At 43.9% G+C, this 25,947-nt stretch overlaps 1 protein-coding gene across 1 annotated transcript in view; it reads right to left on the bottom strand.

Annotated features, from left to right (window-relative positions):
* The window catches only part of nek7 (NIMA-related kinase 7), a gene marked incomplete at its 3' end in the record, with an annotated part of 83,167 nt that extends 62,405 nt beyond the window's left edge, over nucleotides 1-20,762 (bottom strand). Inside the window, exon 1 of the mRNA XM_080012963.1 lies at nucleotides 20,698-20,762. The remainder of the gene's footprint in view (nucleotides 1-20,697) is intronic.
* Between the last annotated feature and the right edge of the window lie 5,185 nt (nucleotides 20,763-25,947).

Raw genomic sequence — 25,947 nt, forward strand, 5'->3', positions numbered from 1 at the left:
CTTGTTAATTGTGATGAAAAACTTAAGCTCAAAATTGTCTGCGAGCCGTATACCGTCATCGAAAGAGCCATAGGTTCCCGGCCCCTGCTGTAGAGTCTCTTTGAAGCTATCGGGAAAGAGTGGAGGGGAAAACGGACATTGGTTAGCGGGGTATAATCCATTAATCTCTTTGACATATTAATGATTTTTCCTGTGGAGGAAAATAAAGTGGGGAGGGAGGAGGGATCACAAGCACTCACAAGTCCAGACCACCAACCTCCTCAATGTAAACAAACAATGGCTTTCTGACTGCGTTCCATCTAGCGTAAGGAGCGAGGGGAAACCGAAAGACGGGATGGAAACTACAACTGTTTTCCATTTTTCACTGGGGTTGGAATTACCGGGCAGGATTTTGGTGCAAAGGGTCACAATTCCATCGGATATTGATGAGATGGTTCAACACACACACACACACACACACACACACACACACACACACACACACACACACACTTTTCAGCATAGCATCTGATCTGACCTGCTTCACACAAATATTTTCCTCGAATGGATTTCTCGAATGTCGCCTGAACATTATCCCGCATAGACAGTCCATTAATTATGTTAAAAATAATAACAATCTAAAAGTGATGGATATTAACTGGACAATCTCATCACCACTGGTTTCATTTTTAAATGACAATTATTTTGGCTATTGAGTGCAGGCAGACGCACGGGAAGGTATCTTGAGTGAGGGGTGCTGTCATGCAAAAGCCACAACTGTGACCTTGTTTCGGCTAAATTTAAGTTGCTCTTTTCGTTATATCACACACACACACACACACACACACACACACACACACACACACACACACACACACACACACACACACACACACACACACACACACACACACACACACACACACACACACACACACACACACACACACACACACACACACCTGATGCTATCGTTAACAAATAATGTATGGAGTTTAACTGCTGTAGCTAAATTTCAGAATATATAAATATATTTTTATTTTCCAGTTTGATACTGAACAATTATGTTGACCTTGTTGTGTGTTATGTTGTACGTGAGTTTAGGCGCAGATCACCTGTTTGAAATCCAAATATAAAGCAGGAATTACTAGTTATTCTGTCTCATATATTTATACATTGTGTATATTATAGAACCCGGAACATGTGCTCAAACCCCATTGGCTCACCGAACGAGGGGCCTCTGGAGGGTGGTCCCACAAAAAAAAAAAAAAAAAAAACAGCCCGTTATGGAACAGGACGGTGTAGGCTGAGCCAGGTGAGGAGAAGAGCGTGGAGGAGGAGAACATGGAGGAGGAGAACGTGGAGGAGGAGAACGTGGAGGAGGAGAACGTGGAGGAGGAGAACGGGACAAACGAAAGCCAAGTCAAGTGGAGTGAAACACAGTAGTGGGTCGGGGGTCACACTAGAGAAGGACAGGGCGCTGGGCAAATGGGACAAACTAGAGCAGGGATAAAGCGAAAGAAAGAGAGACAGGGTGGTGGTGGGGGTGCGGTGGTTGGGGGTAGTGGGGGGGGCTCGTTAGCCCCTGCGAGAGCCGGAGCAGCAACTTTGCAGCACGGAGGTCGACACTGGCTTTACCTCCTCTTTCATCCCCACTTCCTCCCCTCTGCATTATTCATCTCAAACAGGGGAAGAAGAAAAAACAAAGTGGGGGGTGGTGATGGTGTTGCAAGGGGGAGAGGGGGGTTGAAAAAAAAAAAATGGATCAAGGCAAAGCGAGGACGGAGGGGATGAACGGGGAAGGGTGCTGCTGCTAAGCAGTCCCGCGGAGAGGGGAGCGCTAAATCAGCGACAATGAAAGTGAACGCTGACTGATGAGACAGTGCTCAAAGTAAGAGAGAACAGAGGGAGGGGGTGTTATGAAAAGATTTTAAAGAGAGAGAAGAGGAAAAAAAAAAGGAAATAATTAGTGGGGGGGGGGTGCACAAAAAATAAAATAAATAAATAAATGGTAAAACTGTGAGGGGAAAGTGTGACACTACCCAGCCGGGGCGTCGGATGTGCGAGGCATCAAAGGCACCTTTGAGGAGGAGCCGGAAGACGATGGCACGAGCGACAAGAGAGAAAGAGAGAGAGAGAGAGAGAGTGGTGTCCATGATTACAAGAAGCCGAGGAACCTTTGAGTCTCTGCTCCAGATAAAAATATGAAAAAAAAAAAAAAACGAAATAAAAAGCCCACCCCAGGACCAGATGGAAACCCCTGCTTGACTAGCAGTGGAAGGCCAGAAAGGAAAAAATGTTATATGTTATATTTTATATATATATATATATATATATATATATATATATATATATATAGGAAAGAGAGATAAAGAGGGACACTAATGATGGAGGGGTTTGGATACTACAGAGGCGGCACACTCTCAAATTCATTTTAATCACTAGACTAAATCATTAGCCCCACTGCGAAGGCGCATGGGTATTCCTTGGACCACGGGCCGAGAGCGAGAGACCCAGAGAGAGAGCGGACCAATTACACCTCAGAGATACTTGCTCGCCACTCAGTCTTTGAGGTCTCCCAACCGGAGTGTCTGAGACTAGATGGAAAAGGAAATGGAGAAAGCAAACTTTATTGTCTCTAAGTAAGAATTAACAAGAAGTAAGAAAGTTGTACAAGTGGGGGAGGGTGGGGGCTTTGAAAACAGGCCCCAGGAGCTGGGCAACACACACAACAGAGTCAAACCACTTTGCCTTTTGTCCCCGCTTTTTGTGTATCCAGCTTTTACAACGTAAAATTAATCAGGGGGCGGCTCAGCGTGGGATTAGCGCAGTATCTGTGCCCATCACACACCAGGGACCCAAACATCAAACACCACTTATTATTCAACTGGCAGAACGTGCTCTGAACTTATAGCTCTGTCTTCATTCAGGCTGGAGAGAAGGGTGGGTGTGTGTGTGTGTGTGTGTGTGTGTGTGTGTACTTTACTGTTCTTGATGACTGAGGTCTGTGCCACTTGTCAGGCTGTTTCCATATGTAAAAATACACCATATGCGATGTATATAGTGAGGTGTTAGGAATAGTGCGCACCCTTTGTGTACTTTGCAACTTGAGGAAAAAAAAAAATATTTGACAGTGTAAAAATATCACCGTAAAAATTCTGCCGTGTACTTGTGAGTGATATCTTTAAGCTCGCTTAGACCTTCACCCACTTCCAAGTGGGGAGAGCGGTGCTACAAGCAATAAACGAGAAACAAGACAAAGAAAAGCGCAGGGGTCTTTGGGGACACGGCGAGGCCAGAGAGCCTCGCCATGCTTGGTAGAGCTGGTAGCTCAGGAGGTAGAGCTGGTCGTCTAGTAATATAAAGGTTGCTGGTTCGATCCCAGGCTCCTCCTGCTAGCATGCTGTAGTGTCCTTGAGCAAGACACTTAACCCCCAATTGCTCCTGATGGCTGCGTCCGTCGGTGTTTGAATAATTGTAAATCGCTTTGGATAAAAGCGTCTGCTCAATGTAATGTTATGATCCATGTTGCTGCTCACGCACTATTTATAGTCCTCCTTTACATTTTTCACGTTTTATAAGCTAATAAGTATTTTTCGCGCAGAAGTAAAAAGCGCAGCACAAACGCTCTGAGCTGCATGTGCGGCCCTGGCTTGACTTATTCCACAACTGTCTGTATAAGATAGCACACTTGTGTGTGTGCGTGCCTACATGAACCAGCGACACAATTTAACACGTGAACTTTATTTTCCTTTCTCGCGTAAAAATGCAAGCAAATGATCGTTCGTTAACCCCTCCACCGAGCGGTTTCCTTTCCTTCCTTGTGTGGTAAAGAAATGTCAGCCATTGAGGGAGGAACTCAAGCACATGCAGGTGTCCACCACGCTCCGCTCCTTTCACCCCACCCACGCCCCACACCCCCTGCTCCTCTGTGCAGCGTAGGCGAACTGGCACGCGGCTAAAAGCCCAGTCCGCCTTTTGGCTCCATTGTGCTGGCCACTTCACAGCGGTGCTGATGACTCTCGTGTCTTTTGTTCCCACGTCTGTCTCTTTAGCAGGTGCCTTATAGACGAACGCAGCAGCCAGCCAACCAGTCAGCCGATTGGCCAGCCAGCAAGGCTTCGTTAACGCTGGGGCCCCGTTTGATGTGCGTCGCTTCCATCAGCCCGGGAGGAGCGGCCGAGGAGGATGCTAATAATCACTTGAAAAACAAAAACATTTCGCTCCGGCTTGTAAAAGATAAACTCCAATTTCAATGATAAAAGAGGAGTGACAGACAGCTATAATGCCGGTTGACAAAAGACCGCCAGCCACACTGCCGTCTATATCTTTTCTACCTTTTTTTTTGATGGGGAAGCCTCCCCTCCTTCCACGCTACTAATTTACAGTGTCAATCACGAGAGAATAAACAAGCGATATTGATAAATCACTCAGTGTGCGAGGCAACACAAACCTGTGTGGCTAAGTATAGAGAAGTGGCGTGTGATCCCCTCCGAGAGCAGCCTGGTGTTCGGGGAGCAGGCTGTGTGGCGGAGAGCGGCCCCTAGGCGGTTAGAAGTGGGACCCGGGGGGTTTGGGCGACGCTCCCTTGCTTGCTCACTGTCACTTCATTCACAGCCCTTCAAAAACACTGTGGCACTGATGTACCGAGCGAAAATGGAATGCCGCTTTTAGGTTTTTTTTTTAGAAAGGAGAAATGATGTCGTAAACGACGCACCAACTTCTGAAGGTGTCTGAGTGGCTGTCTTTTTGGATTCAGTTAAAAAATTAAGAAGCTGGAATCCACTGTCAAATTTACATGTATTTGCCCGTGTCGATTGTCGATGAACTGTTTCAACTTCAGATTTCAACTCTTGGCCTCAAACAAAATAAGAATCTAGATTACGCATATTTTTAGGCTGCCAAAATCATTTAAATCTAGCTTGAGTAGTTTGAATCCATGACATGGCTAGATTTTTGCCTGTTGCAAACACGACAGCTTGAAGAGTGCTCGTTTAATCATCCTAGCGCTTGTTGGCCGGGAGTCTGGTACTTTTAGCTTAGGTACACATCAAGTGGTTCAAATTTTAAACCAATACATATTACAGTCCTGGCCCATCACAGCACAAGGAAACAGAGTGAAGGACCCTCAGGTTTTGAGCTGTTTGAGTGCCCTCTAGCTACACTCACAATCCTTCACATCGGCGCACCTCAGCAAAACAGAAGTTGAATGCATCACATTTATTTATCCATTTTTTAATCCAGTCACGCCTCTGGTTATTTGGGTAGAGCGCACTTCATGTAGTGAATGTGTGTGTGTGTGTGTGTGTGTGCGCTAGTTATATCCGTGCCCAGATTTGCACAGCGCAGCCCAGCAGAGAACCGGAGGCTTTAGGTTGCGCAAGCGCCCCATGGCTACATTCATAGCTCTTCACGACACTGCAGCACAGCAGAGTGGGGGCCGCCACTGCTCCAGGTACAATAATGGCTTTGTTTGTTAGCCATGTCACTGACTGACCACCAAATTAGCTTCATCACCCCTGGCAGCAAGTTATCAAATGTGACATTCTGTACCATGGGGCTGCGGCTACGTCGTCTGAATACATCTGCAAGGCAGAGGGACGGAGGGAGCACTCCCCTATTATTGTGCAGATGTGGCCGGCCACAAGGCCAAGGGCTTTTTTGTTAATGGTAAGAACATTGTTATTAATTTGGAAATTAATAATAATTTGTGCTTGGGAACGTCTGTGCGACGCTTGTCTGAAACAGCTAGGTGTGTACCTTTTTCAAGCGTTGTTCATAGGCTAGACATTTGACCCCAACTAACTCCAACTCTGTATTTTTTTTGATTCATAATAATAATAATAATAATAATAAAATAATAATGGTAGCTCCCAATATCCATGTGAACAAAATGATCAGACCGACTGAGACAAGAAGGGAAGAGACTCACAGTACAGGGTACCTATTATGTTTTTCCTTATTTTCTGTCACATAACGTTACAATACGGGATGTTTATATTAGATGTGGCCAAAGTGTCAAATAATGAGGTAAAGTTATGACAAATTAATCGATGTGAACAACACGCTCAGGCTTCAGACTGCTCTGAACGCTCGGTTTTCAAAGGGTTTTTCTACTCTCTGCTCGAGCCGACATCAGCTCATCATGGACTTCCTTATTATGGTCATCTTCTCCATCCCATCTACTGTGGGTTATGGGGATGGTAGCTCAGGAGGTAGAGCTGGTGGTCTAGTGATCCAAAGGTTGCTGGTTCGATCCCAGGCTCCTCCTGCTAGCATGCTGTAGTGTCCTTGAGCAAGACACTTAACCCCTAATTGCTCCTGATGGCTGCGTCCGTCGGTCTTTGAACAATTGTAAGTCGCTTTGGATAAAAGCGTCTGATAAATGACTAAAATGTAAATGTTCCCCAAACAAAACCAATAAAAATAGTGTGGTTTTATTGTAGATGTGTTTATTTATTTTCTTTATTTCATTTTCCGACGTTTACAAAAAACAAAGAATCCCCGCATGCGAGAGTCCCGGTGCAGTGTCCGTGTCCCATACAAGTTTGGAGAACGGCAACGCAAGTGGAAACAAACTAGAACAGACCAGCACAAATCTTGTAAAAGAAAGAGGAATTAATATCAACTGTCCATGAGAAAACTGCAGATGAGGGAAATGTAAGTATTTGCTGTGTGTGTGTGTGTGTGTGTGTGTGTGTGTGTGTCCACACTGGGTTACTGCAGGCTGTGGCGCGCAGCCCGCACCACATTTCTCCAAACAAAACCGTAGAAGTATTTATTTCAATTTTCCAACATTTCCAAAATTGAATGAAACTAAAAAGCCCCACCGTATCCCACACCGCTCGAGGCTCCACGGCGGTCCGGTAACCGCGGTGAAAGTCGAAACTTTTAGATGAGGCATTGTAGATCTAATATGAGTGAAGATTCAGCAACCGGATTGCTTATTCCTCGCCTCAGCTTTGGTCAGAACCAGATTTTGGTGGAGTGATGAGATGAAATCAGTGGAAGTTTACAGAGGGTAAGCCCCTCGACAGCTTCCACAAGTCAGCCAATCAGAAGAAAGTGGGCTTTTAGGGAGGGGGGCCTAAAACAGCTCTGTTTGAGCAGAGGCTGAATTTGGGGGCTGCGTAAAGGGCCAGTATAAGATAAATTATGTATTTTTTGAACTGTGAATCATCCACTCTAGTGGAGTCCCAGCACAATAATATAGAGAGTGGAAATTAGCATAATAGGTCCCCTTAAAAACTTGAATCAAATTGATCATGAGCGGTGGAGCTTAAATGTCTTTTTCAGAACTAGAAACAGTGCAACTGACATTGAACTACCGTATCATTATCATGGGACAAATTATGTCACTGGTGAAAGCAGAAGTTTCGCACACTCATGAGGAAAAATACCAAAATTTCAACAGAGCAGCACTACAAAGATTTAAAGTGGACTACGAAAAAAAATAAAAAATTAAATAGAGAAAGACGGTAGCATCAACGCTGAAAATCCTTTTTGAGTTTAGCAAGCCACTACATTGGTATAATTTGTGGCCAATTACAAGCATCTAGCCTGTCCCTCTTATTATTTTGGTGCAAAATGTTCAAGTGACATCATCAGGATATCATTTTTATAGATATCGACTGGCCTTAGACTCTATTACAGTCCGACAACCAAGTGGTTTGCTCCAATGTGCAACCACCTGGCTGTAAAAAGCATAAGCCTAAATATAGACTATTAATAATAGGAATGGGTAGCAAAATATTTTTATAATAGTGTAAATGTTAATTCAATAAGGACGAAGCAGAAATGTTCTTTTCCAAGTTATGGCAAACAGTTAAAAAGGTCAGCAAAATTGTTCACGAGACATTTCCATTTAACGGTCATTATGGGATATTCAAAAGGTAAGCCAAACTGACCAGTGCTCCAACCACAACCAGCTTCACAGAAACAAAGTGCAGACTGCCCGCTACGCCACCCGACCAAAATGAACCACGCCAACACGCCGCCCCGCATGTGTTTTTCAGTACCAACACGCTCGATGAAAAATTATAGAGGGAACACTGTGGGGGAGGGCCAGGCGGTGGGGGATTGAGGGTTACGGCAGAACCCAGATAAACTGCCTTTACTGGAAGAGAACGGGTGGAAAGGTTACACGCATGAATAAACAACGGCTTTGCTCAGTGCTTTTGACCCGCAGCACGGTTATCAGCAGAATTCCTGCATCGTCTGACGCCCGACCCCATGATCACACCATCACGAGTCATTCGGAGATAAGTATGGATGCAAAATTCTATTATCTCTTTCTTCCCGTTCGATCCTACGCTCCAAACTCAAAAAGCTGGGTAGAACTGCTGAAAAGCTGGCATCAACTGGGTAGAGCACACTAACCAGGCAGAGGCATCACTCCGATGAACACATTGCGGTCTCTTAAAAAAAAAAAAATGCTGCTCATAACAAAAAACCTACGCTAATTCCCATGACAACATAATCAAGGTGTCGTGGCGACCTTAGTAGGTGTACGGAAGGTGATTACAGCGACGCAGCACCGAGCGTCTCGTTCAATCGGTTCCAGCGCTCTGGCGGCCCGAGGGGGCTTCTCTCCATTTTTCCTCCGTTCATCATAGCCATCGCTGTGGCTTACGGCTGGTTTCTAAGAGAGCAATGACAGAACTGCAACCACTTCCACCTCCCTGTGCTGCGTGGGGAGGACAAGCCCTGTTATTTTAGTTTCTCATCTATGAGCCAGCCATAAAAAAAATAAAATAAAAAACAAAAAAAAACAACATCTGGCACGTGGGGTCTATTTATTTTCCCCGCCACACAAAAAAACAGCGGTTTCTTGCATATTCCCGTCATGCACATTCTCTCCCCCCCTTTCCCTTCCTTCTCCCTGGACAGTTTGAAGCAGTTACCCTGCGTCAGCGTCGAAGTTTGCCTAAGAGGAAATGACAAGAGCAAGATGTCCAAATCATTAGTAATGTGAGAGGAGCTGTTCCCAGGCATGTCTCGTTACATAGCTGAGTGCTAGCGTGAGCAGTGAGGGCCATTGTCGAGGCTTCGCGGGCCCGGGCCTCCTCGTGCGCTCTAGGGAAACAGGTCTACAGAGGTACCGCAAACAGTCGGCTTCTAGTAATGGAAACTAACAAGGCCCTGACCCAAGAAGAGTCTCACCTCGACCCTGGAGCGCAAAAACATCCTGAGGGGAGGGAAACGGGCGATTGCAGTTCAAAAAAGCCGGCCAGACCATAATGTAATAAACACAAATGACTGCACACACAAACCTAGGGGCACACAAGCACAAATAAGGGCCCAGGAACTGCGCTCCAACAAAGCACTCGCACTCACAGTGGGCCCACGAGAACGTGCCTCCACAAAAACGAAGCCCGAGTCTGGCTCTGATTCTGCCGTGTCGCCTGCTGTGGCTTTTGCGGTGGGCCCTGCCTGCTGCAACACACGCACACGCGCACGCGCACACACACACACACACACACACACACACACACACACACACACACACACACACACACACACACACACACACGCTTCACTCATATAACCAGACCCAGAGTCTACTAGCCAATCAGAGGTCAGGTACAATGTGGAACGTAACAAGTGCGTAGTGGAGACACGTTTCTGTGACTCTCTCCATTTGTTTATGATTCCCCTTATTTATAACTGGCCATTGAAATGTTATCCCTGTGCTTTTTGTAAGCTTCTGTCTGTTTTATCCTGTTATTGTAACGCACAGTGAATGACAAAAAAATAAAATAAATAATGACTGCTCGACTTGAAGAATCTCAGTCGACTGTTTGGTTTCTGACTGATGATTCGACTTGTCGACGTTCAGGGAGCAGCCCTTCTTGATACTGACATAATAACAATATATCACCCTGCCATAATTCAGTTTCACTTTCTGTTGCTGTCACTTTGGGTATTGCTACCTATAGATAACCATATGGAAACAAATAGATACACGTTCACACGGATGCAAACAAGGTGACACACACACACACACACACACACACACACACACACACACACACACACACACACACACACACACACACACACACACACACACACACACACACACACACACACACACACAAGAGTTTATTTTTATACCTCAGGCTCTCATTCCCCTTTGCATGAGTGCATCACCGTCTCCCCAACAGTCCGTGCATCTGTGTGTGTGTGTGTGTGTGTGTGTGTGTGTGTGTGTGTGTAGCCGACTACCAGGAGGGAGCACGGCCCCTGAGGAGTCAAACCTCTCTCTACCCCACCCACCCCCTACCCACCCCTCTCCTCCCCTCTGTGCCTGCAGGGATTTCCCTTTTCAGCTCAGGAGAGATGTCAGTCCTCCTTCCACCACCTCTCACACGGAGCCTGGACTCCTCTGCCTGGCGTCACCCGACAAGAACAGCATCTGCAAAGCTCCAGCAGAGATAAAAAAAAAAAAAAAAAAAAAGGCCAAAATATCTTTGGCTCAGCACCAAGCAAGCCATTTTGATAACAGTTCCCAAATAACACTTCTCGAATAGTGTGATATGACTCTAGATGGGATTATGGTTATCGTAAGATCTTAAAATATATGGTCTCTTTAAGATGCATTACGGTAAAGAAATAACATTTACTGAACTTTGGTTGCTTATAATATCCACATTACAAATTATTTCTCAAATACTTCGTGTGTATATCTTGAAAAGACAAATAGTCGTCTTCAAAATATCACCAAATTATCAATATGCCTGGCTTTAAAAATCCTGTTCCACAAAAAAAAGGAAAGTTACAGGACACTTTCAGTCTTGATGTATAAACCATTAGTTTTCTTATCGGTTCACAGAGGCTGAAGTGATTCACTACCTGGTCAATTTGGCATCAAGCCACAAAGTTTTTTGCAAGTTCCACCAAAATTCGTTCAATACAATAAAAGCAGCAAAGCTTTTACATCTTATATGGGGAGAAATTTGGGGTCATACCTTGAGATCATTCCTTTCGGCTAACATCTGATGTTCAAGAAAAGGTTTGTTAAGATTTTCGAGGTAATTATTGATAATATAAAGAAGCACCGTAGCGCGCACCCTTAAAAATAGTCAGTACACAGATGTCCTGTTGATGATCTCTCCCTTTCGCAACCCCATCCACCCAATTCTCCTCCACCTCATTTGGAGCTACCTCTAACCCCCACTCCGCTTCAACTCTCTCCTTTTTCCCCCCTCAAGTCCTCTCCCTCCCTTCATCAGAGGCATCAAAACTAAGAAGAAGGAAAAAAAAGAAAATTTTGCCCCCTCGTTTTAAATCTTTTATGAGACACAGAAGAACCGTCTTTTTGTAGAGGGGAAGCAAAACTCACAGTGTAATTGAAGGCGACGGCGAGCACTATTATGGCCCTGCGCTCGCTTTCATGCCATCAAAAACTACTAGTTACTAATCAATAGTAGCAGTGGGCTTGCGAGGTTACAGCCAATGAGCCAAATTAACCAATTATGTTTTTTGGAAGCATTTAACCTGGGCATAAAGAATTCATCATATACTTCACGGCAAATTTCCCCGAACCACTAAAAAATTTGGAGGAAGTGAAACTGTCTACAAATTATGCAAATACTACATTCTTACACTATACATATGCATTTTCTGCCCTTTAAGTAGAGATAGAGAGAGAGAGAGAGAGAGAGAGAAAAATAATTAAGTAGACTCCCAGGACAGTTAAGAAGTCACCAATAAAACATTTTTTTTTTTTTTTTTTGCTTTCTCTCCTCTGTATGGAGGTAAGGAATTATGTTAAATACCCCAAAATGAATCGACTCCTAGCTAGAAAACCAATTAGCTAATTACCCTGATTACCCTATGCTCTTGACAAAATAGCCCCCGGGTCAGGTTATTCAAGAGGAAAAGTCAGCGCAGGAAGCAAGCAGTCAGTTTCTATCTTTTGTCCTATTCATACTTCTTCACCAATGGGTCATAGGACCATCCTCCGCAAACTGCAATTAGAAAACACATTCTGCAGTAACAATTCTCCATTTAATTTGATATCCTTTGCAATAGTGAGACCCAATCAAGTCTTTCCAAAGTACCAAGTTTCAGGAGTGTTGCAAAGGATTCTCTTGTGTTCGATGGCATATAATTATATTTGTGTAGCCAAAATACATTATTTTGCTTCAAGCTTCACAGTGAAACACATTTGAAACTAAATGCATTTTACTATGTGTCAAACCAAGGTTTTGAACTTTGAAGGGATGGATTTGCTCCCTCATTTTCACTTATTCGCATCCAAACCATGTGTTTTTCTGTGCCAATCGTGACCATCTGAAGAAGTCCTGGAGGAAATCTTGCAAAGGTTAGTTCCTTCCGGAGACCATGAGAATTGACATCAAGTTTGAAATGAGCATGTCGTTGTCTGCCATTCTGTCTAGGGATCAAGATTTCGTTCATGACCATTCCACTTCAAGTCTTTCAAATAAGTTCACTAATCAATGTTTTTCCTTTTTTCTTACCTCATCAACTTTGCAAAAAATAAATAAATAAATTAAAAATAAATAAATAAATAAATAAATAATTTGGGGAAAAAACAACCTTAAAAAAACATTTCCAATGCAATAGGTTGTAATTGCCCTGCTAAACATTTTACCTGCATATCGAAACATCTTATGTCTGGCATACAGTTAGGAATATGGTTTATGTATATGGTATAGGAATATGAATGGAGGCTTTTCCACGTCTGCACATTTCTATGAAAATGAAAGTGCCACTTTGAGAAACTGCAGAGACAGTGTGAAATAAAGGGTAGTAGGAGTGGGGGGAAAGCAAGCTAGAGACAGAGAGAAGAAGAGAGAGATTAGCTCCGCCTAGGGGGATGGATAGAGCTAAACCAGAGAGGTCTTCCTTCCTACCCTTATTTGAATATTAATATTAATGAGACTTCCTGTTTTTTTCCACCCTCTGTTTTTTTCCCTGCAGTTGATTTGAACATGAAAAACTTAAAAAGCGCAAATTCCAGGAGTTGCGTACCACAGTTTGACCCGGAGCCACACGGCAGACACCAACCGTGACAGACTCCCTGTTCAAAGTGAACGGGAGCCGCTTTCATCAGCGGATCCTGGTGGGTTTTTTTTTAGTTTTTTTAACACTGCGACACCACCAGCCCATGCCATCTGCCTTTTCTAAAACCATAGCTTCAAGATGTGCTGCCTGCTTGTGCGTGAGTTTTTAGGGTGGGTTCTGCAACTAAGGCCCGACTTCTAAAACAGTTTTTTTTTTTGCTGCAATGATGATTGTTGATGTGGTTTACAGCCAACCTCTGCCACTCAGCACAATGTTAAATATTCACTGTTAAACTGTCAAGCCAGAGCTGGCTGGACGCCCAGCCAGTGCTCACACTAGGGTAGCGCCGGCTTCTTGAACAACCCCTCCCACCCCACCCAACCCCGGACAATCCAATTCTAGCACTCCTCCTCAGGCAGTAGCCAGCGCAAACTGGACCAGCCAAGCTCTCTATGTTTCACCAGCCAAGCACCCACTTCCTCACACGCCTAGCCTCATGACCACCATCGTATCACGCTCTATGCATCTCTCCAGCAAAGCTACTGCCCTGCTACATCCTGTTAAAAAAAACACACACACACACACACACACACACACACACACACACACACACACACACACACACACACACACACACACACACACACACACACACACACACACACACACACACACACACACACACACACACACACACAGTGTGTTGCTGCTTCTACTGGCTTCCACTGCCTGCCTTCAGACATCTGTAAAATATTTTTATTCAGTGCTCTAGTGCTGCACCGCACTGGCAAAGGTCTCTGGGCCTCGGCTTGGCAAGACTTCTGACGGAGCCAGCCGGCAGCGCCATGTAGGCCTAACCCCTGCTGCTGCCACTTCCTGCTGCTCCGAGGGAGTGGAGATGCCTGGCTCCCATTGACACTGGGCCAGGCTGTGCTGGGTGGGGTGGGGGGCATAGCAGCATAGAAGACCGCCCAGGAGAGGAGAATGGCTTGGGCAGGGAGATGTGGAGATACCAGGTAGAGTCATGTATGGCTGTGTGGGCGATATAAACGCCAGGTAACAGGAAGGGAATTGGCGAGATTGTTGCCATGGTGGGGGTGGGGGCACTGGGCAACAGGAGCTGTCTGTGAGCATGACTCCCCGTCTCACCGCTACCCCCCTGGCCCCAAGCACAGCCTCATATCCCCCATCCAAACCACGAGACCTCAGAGGACGGCTCCGAGTGAGGGCACAGACAAAGAAACCTTGGGGGGGGGTGCCTAACACAAGAACAAGTTTTAAAGAAAATGACAAATAAAAAAAAAGAGAGAAAAAAAAGAGGACAGAGAGAAAGACAGCTATCGTGACAGAGCACTGTCCCTGGTTCTTCACATAAAGTGGGGTGGTGGTAGGGGGATGGGGGGATTAGAAGCTCAGATACTCTTTTCAAAACAACATCCTCGCACACAAATGTGCTCTTCTCTGGGGTGATTCCCGTGTGAAATATTAACACCCATTTGTGGTGAAGTTGGAACAAACACCCAAAGCACAGTCGGCGAGCGGCACAGGCTCTCTGTTCACGAGTGCAAATTCATTCTGCTTTTGTCTCATCTCATGACAAATGCATACTGTCACCGTCACTGATGTGGTGTTTACAGTGGCACATAGCATCTTGTAATTATTCCATGAAAGTGAATTTGTATCCGGGGGGACTTGCAGTTTTGTGTTTGCGATAATCAAATGAGATGGAGAGGCAGAGGGAACTACACAATCTCTTATAAAAAGGGAGCTACCGCTGGAGATCGTGCTTTCCAGCACAGTTCACAATGTGCTAATATGGCTTTGGTTGTGTTGTTTAGACAAGGAGGGGTGGTGTGGATGTCATACGGGGACTTACCATGCCATGTACAGCGACCCCAAGGGAAAGTTAGGGATGATAACAAAAGTATAAAATAAGCCCTCTGAGCTCACATATAGCCTAAACTGAAGTCAGCACAACAGGACGACTTTAAAGGAAAACTCCAGTATTGCAGTATTAATAGCAACTATAGTCAAAGAAAGGCTACATATTGGGAAAAAACAAACAAACAATAATGATAATAAATAACATAATAAAAAAATGTAATGGAATATAGCCTATTTTCTGTTATGATTGATCATCATATTCCCGGGATTTATAGCAAGGAGAATAAAATAATGAACTTGTGACTTTCTAAAACACACTGACATTTCTTCGAGACAAAATAACATCAAGTTGTGAGAGAACCGTTTGGCTTTTCATGGACATGATAAAATGCACAGTCCCTCATTTTAAAAGATTCTGGTTCAAAAAAAGCCTAAATCCCCTGATTCTGATCACGGTCTGTTTGTAATAAGAAAGTAGAAATTAACACCAGTCTGACCTCAGACAAGACAGAAAAAAAAAATAATAATACAACTTTTTTTCCAACAGCCTTCAGAGTGCAGTAAACAGCTGATACTGTGTAGTCGTGGCTCGAGCCGATCCAGAGGCACCAAAGTGTTTGAGAAACTTGAAAAGCGGTCGTAGGTCAGTAATTTTTACGTTTGCATGTCTTTGTAGTCTTGCTCCCCTCAGAGCGCAGCAGGGCCTGGGAGAAAAGGGATCAATGCCTGAGTAATATTGAGAACTTCCACGTGATGCGCAAGCCGTGAGGCATCCTCCAAGGGTATTCCGATCCTCAGAATGCCTGTGACCCTTCGTCAAAACACAACAGAGATGGATTGGAAGAAAATATTGACTGCCGGTTGGTTTGAGGGGAGTGTGGGGCCGCTTTCGCTGCCCATTCCTACTGCCAAACCAAGGAAATAAAACTTTGGTAGAAGCTAAAACTAAAATGAGCCTGGAAAGAAAAAGACCTAAATTGGATTCATAGCTGGTGTATAAACATAAATCTTTCCCCCTTGTACTTTAATATTTGGTCAATTTAGCCCTCTGGAGCAATACATCAAGCAAAAATAAAACGATTGAAATAAAACTGGGTGATACATTGAGACTGATTGATATCTAGGAATGCTCAATATGAAAAAGTCATGATTCTTTTTTTAGATTTTATTTATTTATTTATTTTTTAATTTAGAAAGAAATGCTTTTTTTTAACGTTATAAAAAATTTTTTAACTGTAAACATCGGCCCCCTTCCTTTGCTTCCACATTCGACCTCAACACACAAAATGTGTGCGATGCAGGTGCATTTTGAGGAGTGGATTTGGATTTTAACAGCAACCACTAAAAGTATGAATTTGTTTTCTGGTAAAAACTCCAAGAGGCAAGAGAAGTATATTACACTAAGCTCCAGTTCCGTACTTTAAGCCTGAAATTGATTGTACTTCATCAACTATCATAACTAGCATATCATTAATAATGGATACTTTTCATATAAATTCACAATTAAAGAATTACGGATTCACAAACCAATTTAGCAAAGTTTGTCAAATGAAAAAAAAGGATTGGAAGACCCACAATGTATTTCAATAAATACTGGGCGATTAAGAGCACATATTATTCACCTAGTCATACTTATTAAACAAATGTTTTATTATGCTGACGTCAGTGAAGTAAACAGACATTCGCTGACTTTTATACTTTTACCAACACAAATCCACTTTTATTGAGTAACTGAATTGTTTTAGGTCAGAAGATAAATAAATACATTTAAAAATAATTACATACATATACAGTGGGTGACAGACAGACAGACCCAGATGAACTTAAAGGCGCGGGGTTGCTCAGATTTCTTATTTTTCTTTACTCCGTAGTTTATTTGTTTTTTCATTGTTATTCCGGTCGATACTTACTGTGCCCGTTCTCCGTTTTCAATGTTTTCCCGTCGCTTGAAGAATGATGCGCATGCGTATACTTAGAGAGGCAAAACAAAGAGGGAAATGATGGACTTACGATTGCAGTAGGAACGCCGCGTAAACGGGGCGCATATTGCACATATTGCACCCCGCATCAAAACGCGCCCCTAGTCATTGTTGACTACATTGTTTGCATTGATACGTAATACCGGACCGAGATCTTTGACATCATGCAGAAGACAGAACTTAATGTAGCTAAAAATGGCCTTAGGATGCACCCACTGTCAAATATGCTTTGTGAGAGAGATAAAAACAGGGAGTCAACATTTTTATTTCCTCCTTTTGTGCAAAAAAAAAAGAGAAAAAAGCCCAGGGGCAAGATGACTGTTAAAAGTGGTTGGATGACAAACGTCTCATATGATCTTAAATCCAGGATACACGGGCTCCGGTGCCAGGAAACTCTCACTGTATACAGGGGTTAGGTTAATTCCACTCTGCTAAATCACAGCTCACACAATAGAATCAGTGACGCACTTCACAGCAATGAATGACAGCATGAAGGTCCCGATATCTTAGAAGCAGAACGTCCTCCTTTTTAGTATTAAACACATTCCTCCAATGGTTAAAGTAATCATTTTGGTCCCGACAACCTTTTTGGTAGCAAATGACTGTTACATAATTCATGGAAAGAGGAAAGTCAAGATTTATGTTTTATGTAGCCTAATCCATTTCAGTGTCACTCATTTCTCTCCCTGCCATTCATCCAAATAATACAAGGCAAAAAACAGCCTCTTTACCAAAGGCTATCAAAAGCAATCCACATCTCATCAGCATAAAATTAAAAAGCACGGCGTACGGGCATAGCTCCCTCGCTTCTACAGAGATTGACACTTCCTATCCCCGTTTGATGGAAACATTTGGCTGTCGTTTGCTGATTGTCAGGTTGATGACGCATTACTTGATAAGCGACTTCAGAGGCAGCTGGCGCTCATCTGCATCATCCGGTGACACCGCGGACCGCGACCCGTCTTTGACGAAAGTTGAATGTCGCAACAGAGGAGTGAGTAATAATTGGGTCAACAAGGTATGTCAGCTCCCACTCACTTTTTCAATGAATCATTGCTCTTCGGTCTGGCCAAATCGAAAAGAATGGCGCCTGCAATATTTGGCTACCGCAGGCACAAAGAGGAAAAAATGAAAGCAGCAAACGAGCACAATGTTGAATCTCTACGCAGCCCGACAATAGTGAGACGTTGGATGTGACTATTAGAAGAGTATCGGAGCGCGGAGCCATCGCCGTTAAATCAAGACCAGACAAATTTATTAATTTACTGCAGTTGTAATATATGACAACTAAAACTTTAACTCACGACCAAAGCTTTATAAAATGCCAAGAACAGTAAAGGATTTTTGGAGTCTCATTCCAGTTAAACAATAGTTGTATTTTACAAGGAAGCCCCATGTTCCAAGAAGTGACTGTTGTATTGTATAAATTCAGCCAACATTAGGCCCCAATGTTCATATTGTAATAGTGGCTTATATGGTTAAAATTAGGGATGTAAAAAAAATTTCCACCATGGATTAATTGCTTATTAGAATTTAATCAATTAAGATTTTGTCTTATTGATAAGAATTGAACAATCTGTGGTCTTGTTGTTATTGTATCAACGGGAGTGTTTGTGGGACGCAGGGCATTATGAGAGAGAAAAAAAAACAAAAAAAAAACCCAGCCAGGAAGTAGGAGTACACACCAGAACGACAGGGGGCAGTCGCAAAATCACATAAATATTCCTGTATGGTGAACCAGCTCAGTGAGTCTCACCTCAAACGTCTCCATTTTTCAATGATAAGAAATTAACTAAAATGAGGAGAAACGCTCCTCGCGCGCCTCAGGTAGCCCCAAGTCACGGTATTAGCTTTTCTGTTATCAATTAATCGACGACTGATTGTTAAGGTTTACAACTATCGATTAAGGAAATTCCTTAAAATTTGCATCCCTAATTAAAATACATTTAAAATGTATGATCAACATGGGAAAACAGAAGCTATTTCAATTTTATTGTTTGAATATTTCAGTGGTAAATTGAGATCAGAAACTCATTGTAACAGCTGTATTGTTGAAGCCATTACACACACACACACACACACACACACACACACACACACACACACACACACACACACACACATACCCCCCCCCCCCCCCTCAAGGAACCAAACAGCTAAGATAAAGCATTTAATAACAAAGACAAGCCCAACGTATATTACTTGGCAAGAACTTTGGCACTGCCAAATTAAAACAATGTTCCATACATTCAGGGTTGTTAGTGGTGAGCAGTAGTCTTTTGGATTATGAGAGAAACAAATACAGCGTACGCAGAAGCATACTTTCATCACACACGGTAATGAAATTCCTTTGCTACACAGCTGGTCTACAATTCTTTGATGTTGGGAGATAGTTTCTTCTATCCCAAAGTCACTATTTATACACAGCGTAACGCAGCCACTTAACAGGGTCAGTAAACCGACTCTCCCGCCCTCTGTTATCTGTTCTGCATAAGTTCTGCAGTGCATGCATGCAAATCACTGCATAAACTCTGCTGCAAAGTACAAACTAGTAGACGAGCGGGAAAATAATTAGCGCTTGCTGATCCTGCAACTGAATTATCTAAAAAACATTTTATTGGTTTGGGCTACTATAATAATAATAATGATGATCCAATTCACCACCCTGCAATTATGGATACACATTTTCTGTGAGCGCCACTGTACGTGACCAAAGCAGCACCAGAGAAGAGACATCTGCATCACAATCCCAGAAAGCGGTGTAAATGGAGGGAAGTATTTCAGAGCTCGACGTTAAAGGTTAAAGTTGCCACTTTGCCAAGTTGTCACCGGTGGTGGAGGGACTGTCACTGAACTTAACTACATTTTTCAAGTAGAAAGAATATTCCGCTACAGGGACTTTCAACTGTTCTTCTACCGCATTTCCAAGTTTTACTCCATTACATCGGGTTACTTCAGGTTTTGTTTTGGGTTTTTTAAAAATAGGAACTGGCGCTATCACACGCTATTGAACAACTATCCAGCGTCGCTCATCAAACATCATCAGGTCCATATCCTTGTGAATTACTACAACCATGTATATTAGTTTTTGGTCAATTCTAATGCTGGCAGGTATTTACATACACACACACACACACACACACACACACACACACACACACACACACACACACACACACGATATGCTGTATTATAAGTTCTGATATATCAGGGATATACTGGATATCATCACAAGTACATTCACTAGCAAGTGCACGTTTACTGAAGCAGAATGGTCAACGTGGTACTTTTACTGGGTTATTGGTTCTTTTGCTTAAATTCAAGGTCTGAGTACTTCTTCCACCACTGCCTGTCACACTAGTATTATAGTACATTCGGGGCCTAATACCAAGACTTAAGATGCTGCATTTGTCACATGCATCACACGGTTGAGTGAAATGACCATATATCAGGCTGTGCAAAACTCAGCGAATAATATAGCAGAAAAATAAAGAAAAGTATGAGCCAAAATATGTACACGATATATAAGCAATATATACAGGAACCAAATACATACAGCAAAAATATATTATAATAATAGATATCCACTACAAGACTGTAACTGAGCCTTGCAGATATTGACACAAGAGCGCACATCTGAAAGGAATGAATATTTAAAGTTCCTCCGCTGAGAAAGTCAACTTGCTGTGTCCGACTTGCCTTACAGTGAAAGTTAGCCGGCGTGTTAGCTGTGCTAGCCGCTAGCCGCTAACTTTTACCGTAGGAAAAGTTGGGCAGTTTAGCCGCGGCCCGTTCAGCCACAAGCTAACATTCTGACTCTTACCAGGAAGTGGGACTTCGCTTTCCTCTGGCGCTGCGGTGACTGCGGGTGTCTTCGCTCCGACTTTCCCTTTTCTTCTTCCCCCGGGGGGGTGGTGGTGGTGGGGGGGGGGGGGGGTGTTGGGGGTGCGACTCGGTGGACTCGGTGCCGCCCGGTGCTGCGTGGCACTCAAGCCGCCTGGACGCCCGGAGCCTCTGCTGCGTGAGGGTTCGGGTGGGTCCGTGTTGCGGGGAGAGACTCTGGGCCGCCGCTAACGTAAACAAGCCCAGCGCGGGGAGGGGAGGGGACCGGAACCGGAAGGAGCGCCAGACGCAGCGGGAGTCCAGAGTCAGCGTCTGTTTCGAAGCTGGCGCCTGGCGGGGTCCGAGAAATACAAATGAAACCAAATAAAGTGATAAGGAGATGAAATGAAATGGAAAAAAATACGTCATATTATATTATATTAGATTGTATTATAATCTGGCCTATTGATAGTTCTCACGTTCAGTGTCAAACTCGTTTTGATGGCCATGGAGCTGGTGTCCTGACTGCAGCTGATGAATTACAACAGGCTTGCAATTTTGATCTTGCAACATGAGCCAATTTCGATTATACATCTCTTTAAGTGTGATTTGGGGGGGGATTTTTCGCAGCACACGCAGTGGAAGCACCCTTCTCAAGATGATATTCTCTCATCTTTCATATTCCGCACGGTCAGGAGGTGCTTTAAGCCCTACGGGTATTTCCGAAATTAATTGAGAACCAAATTTATTCAGAGGGCTGGTCTTATTTTAACAGGTGGACCACACCAGTTGGATAGGCTCGCCTTAGACCTACGGCGGGAACCTCTCTCATTTCTTAACCGCCCTTTTTTTTTTTTTGGTGCCATTTTCCGGCCACGATGGCCGGCCCTCATCTCATTCAGCTGACGGTACATGAAGTGCACTTCTGAATGTGTCCGCCCATGACGCACGCGAGGGAGGTTTGTGTTCGACAAAAGAAAAAAGACAAACGTTTCAAGTCCTCCGCGGCTTCAACACTTTCTGTGCAGGTTTGAGGGGTTCACGCGCGTCCCTTTCCGCCGCCCGTCTTTCGTCGCCACGTGCGCGCGTCACATGTTCGTGTAGGAGCGACGAAAAGAGATTGGCCACGTCCCAATTCGTGACACACGCATACGCCGACACCATCTCCCACGCAGGTGCAGGATATGCACGCATCACATGAGATAAATAGTTGGTAATGCGAAGTTTGCCGGGAATCGGGTGGCAAATAAGAGAAGGCTGCACCGACTCACACGGACAACAGGAGCGACCGGAATTGATCAGCTTACCGTGCTTTGATAAAAGCTTCGGTGCTGATTTCCGACTGACAATTCAAACATTGCTGATACATAGGAACATATCTGTCTCCCCATCCCCGTCGTTAATAATCAACAAGTTAGGTGGGGGAGTATTTTCCTCTCCCCCGCTTCAATAGCCTTTTTTGTTAACCTCACCACAAATATGGAAAAGGGAGAATGCCTGGAGTGTAGGGTATTTCCTTCTTCTTCAACAACAGTTGAAGATTAAAAGAAATGTCTGTCAATTCCGTGCGTGAATAATGCTGTGTGGAATTTAATGGAATGGAGTTATATTGGGTTTCCTCTACACCCACATTTTCTTTCAATAAGATCAATGGCGCTCAGTGACAGATAGGGACGGTCTTTTGTATCTTCAAATTCCAGGTTTCTGAGGGAATAATTAGATGGATGGATGAAAAGTAATGCATCAGTCTGCAGCAGCAGCAGCAGATCCGCTAGTTCAACACGGATGCCTCCATGCCTGTTTGGTAGAAAACTGTTTAATAATGGTGTTGAATTTCCATTGTTCTAAAAGTGGCTCTCTGCAGTGATCTGCCGCTTTAAACCAATGGCAAACTTTTTTGTTCTTTTTGCTGATATTGTTTATTTAACAGTCAGGATTTTTTTTATTTTTTAAATTATTATTTTCTATTATTTTTATTTATTTATTTTAGAATGAAGACAAGAACGTCTTCTATTTCACTTTCTTCCACTTCGAATTTTCAGGTGCGGCTGGCAGCAAACTGGATTGGAAAATGTTCCCCATCGGAAAACCGCACCTCACCGCTGCACCTCACCGCTCCGGACAGTCTTTTGCATCCCGGCATCTACAGTTAATTAAAACGTATGTAACTGTTTAAAATTATGCAAAACAATTAACGATCGCAATAAAACATAGGCGGTTCATTTTGTGCATCAATAACATCACAAAGAGACATTAAAATAAACTGTGTTAAGCGGGCTGTTTCCCTGGGCACGGTGTTGGCAAAGAAATAAATGGATATTGCAGCAATGGACATTAATTACAATTCCCACATTTGAGATGTGGCTGAGGGAGCTGGATGGAGAGCTCCATCCGGTTTGGAATATCAGGGGCATAGAGGAAGGCTCGCGGACCTGTCTTTCACTGTCTCGGCGATTCTGCTGTAATAGTGATTGATGTGAATTATGTGATAATATGTGACAGAATGTGAATATGTGTTGCAGCTCATGCATCCACTTCTAACCCTTTTGTTAAAATGTTAAATGCTGCAAGGTATCGTAGCTCTTCTATTCAGACATGTTTAATGTAATCAAACTGTTTTGCTGTCTTGTGTCTACTTGTTTTTTATTTTTCTTATGGTATGTATTTACTTTTCTTCTCTTACAATATCGTACCCATATATTACATTTTAATTAAAAAAAAAAAGTAAGTATCTTGAAAATAAGCTGGTTGCATATTAAATGGGGGAATCTGCTTTAGGTTGGACAATAACAGATTTAGACTAAATATAATGTTTAAGAAAGGTAGAATTGTCTATTTGGTGTGTACCTGGTGTGGCACATTACGGCGATTTGTTGTTAGTTCTAAAAGCTGAAAATAGCGTTTCCGAAAGAAAGACTCTGAGACTCTGACTGAGAAAAGCAATTTGGGGTGAATTTACATACGTACAGTACATTCTAACCTCTTTAAACCATTTCACGATGGCGCCGATACCGACTATGGCAACGTTCTCTTTTTTTTGTGTTTTGTTCTGTCTTGTTTTGGATTTTTTTTTTTTTTTTTTTTTTTTTTTTTGGCCCCGATGATGATCTATTTCTCTCAACAAGCACATGTTAACGTAATTCTTCCGCTGCTTTTTCATATCTAAATATTCAGAAATGTTTTACCCAGGGGGTGAAAACACACCTTTAAAAAAAAAAAAAAGAAAAAAATCAAAAAGAGGTTGGAAAAAAAATCTTGATGTTTTCACTCATGTCTTCTTTTCTTTTCTCGCTCTCTCTCTCTCTCGCTCGCTCCCTCGCTCCCTCGCTCTCTCCTTTCCCTCTCTCTGGTGTTGATCTGGCTCAGGGGTTAGGTGCGGCGGCGGCGGCGTGTCGGAGACAGAAGCTCCAGTCAAAGCTCCTGTGATCGAGCACAGACTTCACAGGCGCCCGGCAGATGGAGTGGAGCGAGGAGCCACGTGCCACCCGAAGGTTTAAGCGAGAACAGAGAGGTTACACTCAGCCGCTACAAAGATGACCTGTCACGCCGCGCCGGGGGCAGACGGGGAGGCTGTTTACGCTGCTCACCGAGCAACAGCTATCAGAGCGAGAGAGGGAAAAAGAAGACAGATTACGGAGGGAAAATATGTACGAAATCTTATCTCTGTCTCTCGCTCATATATATATATATTTATTTATTTATTTATACCCAGATGAACTTAAAGGCGCGCTGTTGCTCAGATTCTATTTTTTTTACTCCCTAATTAATTTGTTTTTTTCATCTTCAAAGTTGTTATTCCGGTCAATACTTATCCCGCCTTATCTCCGCATTTTCAAGGCTTTTTACGTCGCTGAAAGAACGGTGCGCGTGCGTATACTTAGAAGAGGCAAAACAAAGGGGGAAATGAGGGATTTACTGTTGCGGGGAAGAACGCCGCGTAAACGGGGGCGCGGGAGAGATAATTTGGGATGATGCGAAGGACGAAACACAACGTTGGGTTCCTGCCAAGAATATTGGCTGAATTTAATTCGGAGCGGGGGGAAATGTGAAAATGTGGTCTTTTTTGGTCAATTCTGTGAGTGCGTGTGTGTGTGTGTGTGTGTGTGTGTGTGTGTGTGTGTGTATGTGTGTCTGTGTCCATGTGTGTATACTTACATGTTTGAATACCTAGTACCTAGTACCAGTACCTTCACATATGTTAATGTGTGTGCGTGTGTGTGCTCCCTCTCTTGACAAGCACAGAGGCACAGGGGGCCAGGCCTCTCCACCTGATCAAGCCTATCCAGTACACACATACACACACATGCGCGCACACACATTTGTACACACACACGCACGCACGCACGCACGCACGCACGCACGCACGCACGCACGCACGCACGCACGCACGCACACACACACACACACACACACACACACACACACACACACAGGCTGGTACCCACACCACTGTAGGATGTTTGGCTGAGCAGTGCCTCATCCAGATCATCACCCCTCTGACATGTGCCTGCGCGTGTCTGTGTGTTTCTCTGCGTGTTCCCGTGTGCCTGTGTGTGTATATGTGTTAGTAGGACAGGCGAGGTGCGAGGCGAGGCTGGAGAGAGGCCTAGCAATGAGAGAGGGCGACTGAGGCAGAACTGGCAGAATAATACAAACACACACACCTACACACACACATAGACAGAGTGACAAGCGACGGCGTCCAAACAAGTATGAAATGATCGGTGGTGTATGGCCCACGCCCCTGGTTCGCATGTCGCAATCACAGTGTCATTTCTAATATCACTGTTTGTGTGGGATTGTGTGTGTTTGTGTTGATGGGTGTGTTTGTGCAATTACTCACCTTTCATAAGTTTGCTAATCATCCGGTGGCACGTCGTACGTATCTCAATCGTGAGGAAGACGTATGACATGTCGTTGCTCGACCTGTCTCGTCAGTGTCCAAAAAGCTCCCATGGGCGGAGTCGCTTGGAAGTGCTTCAAATATGGTTTGGTATCTTGGATTTGATATCATAGTTTTGTTTATTTGGGTGCAACCGCTGTCAGAGAGGCGATACCGAAGCGTGAAAATCATCATGTCAGAAAGATATATGGTGACGCTGGGATTTCTGGCCGGTATTTCCAAACACGCCCCATGTGCTCTTTCAGCCGACGGTCATGGCTGTATGTCACTGAGGTCGTTGCCGATGTGACCATCACTGGAACCGAGGGTTCTCAAACAAAGGTGTCCCAGTATATTAAACCTCCACCT

The sequence above is a fragment of the Zeus faber genome (genome assembly GCF_960531495.2).
Source record: "Zeus faber genome assembly, chromosome: 1".
Lineage (NCBI taxonomy): Eukaryota > Metazoa > Chordata > Actinopteri > Zeiformes > Zeidae > Zeus > Zeus faber.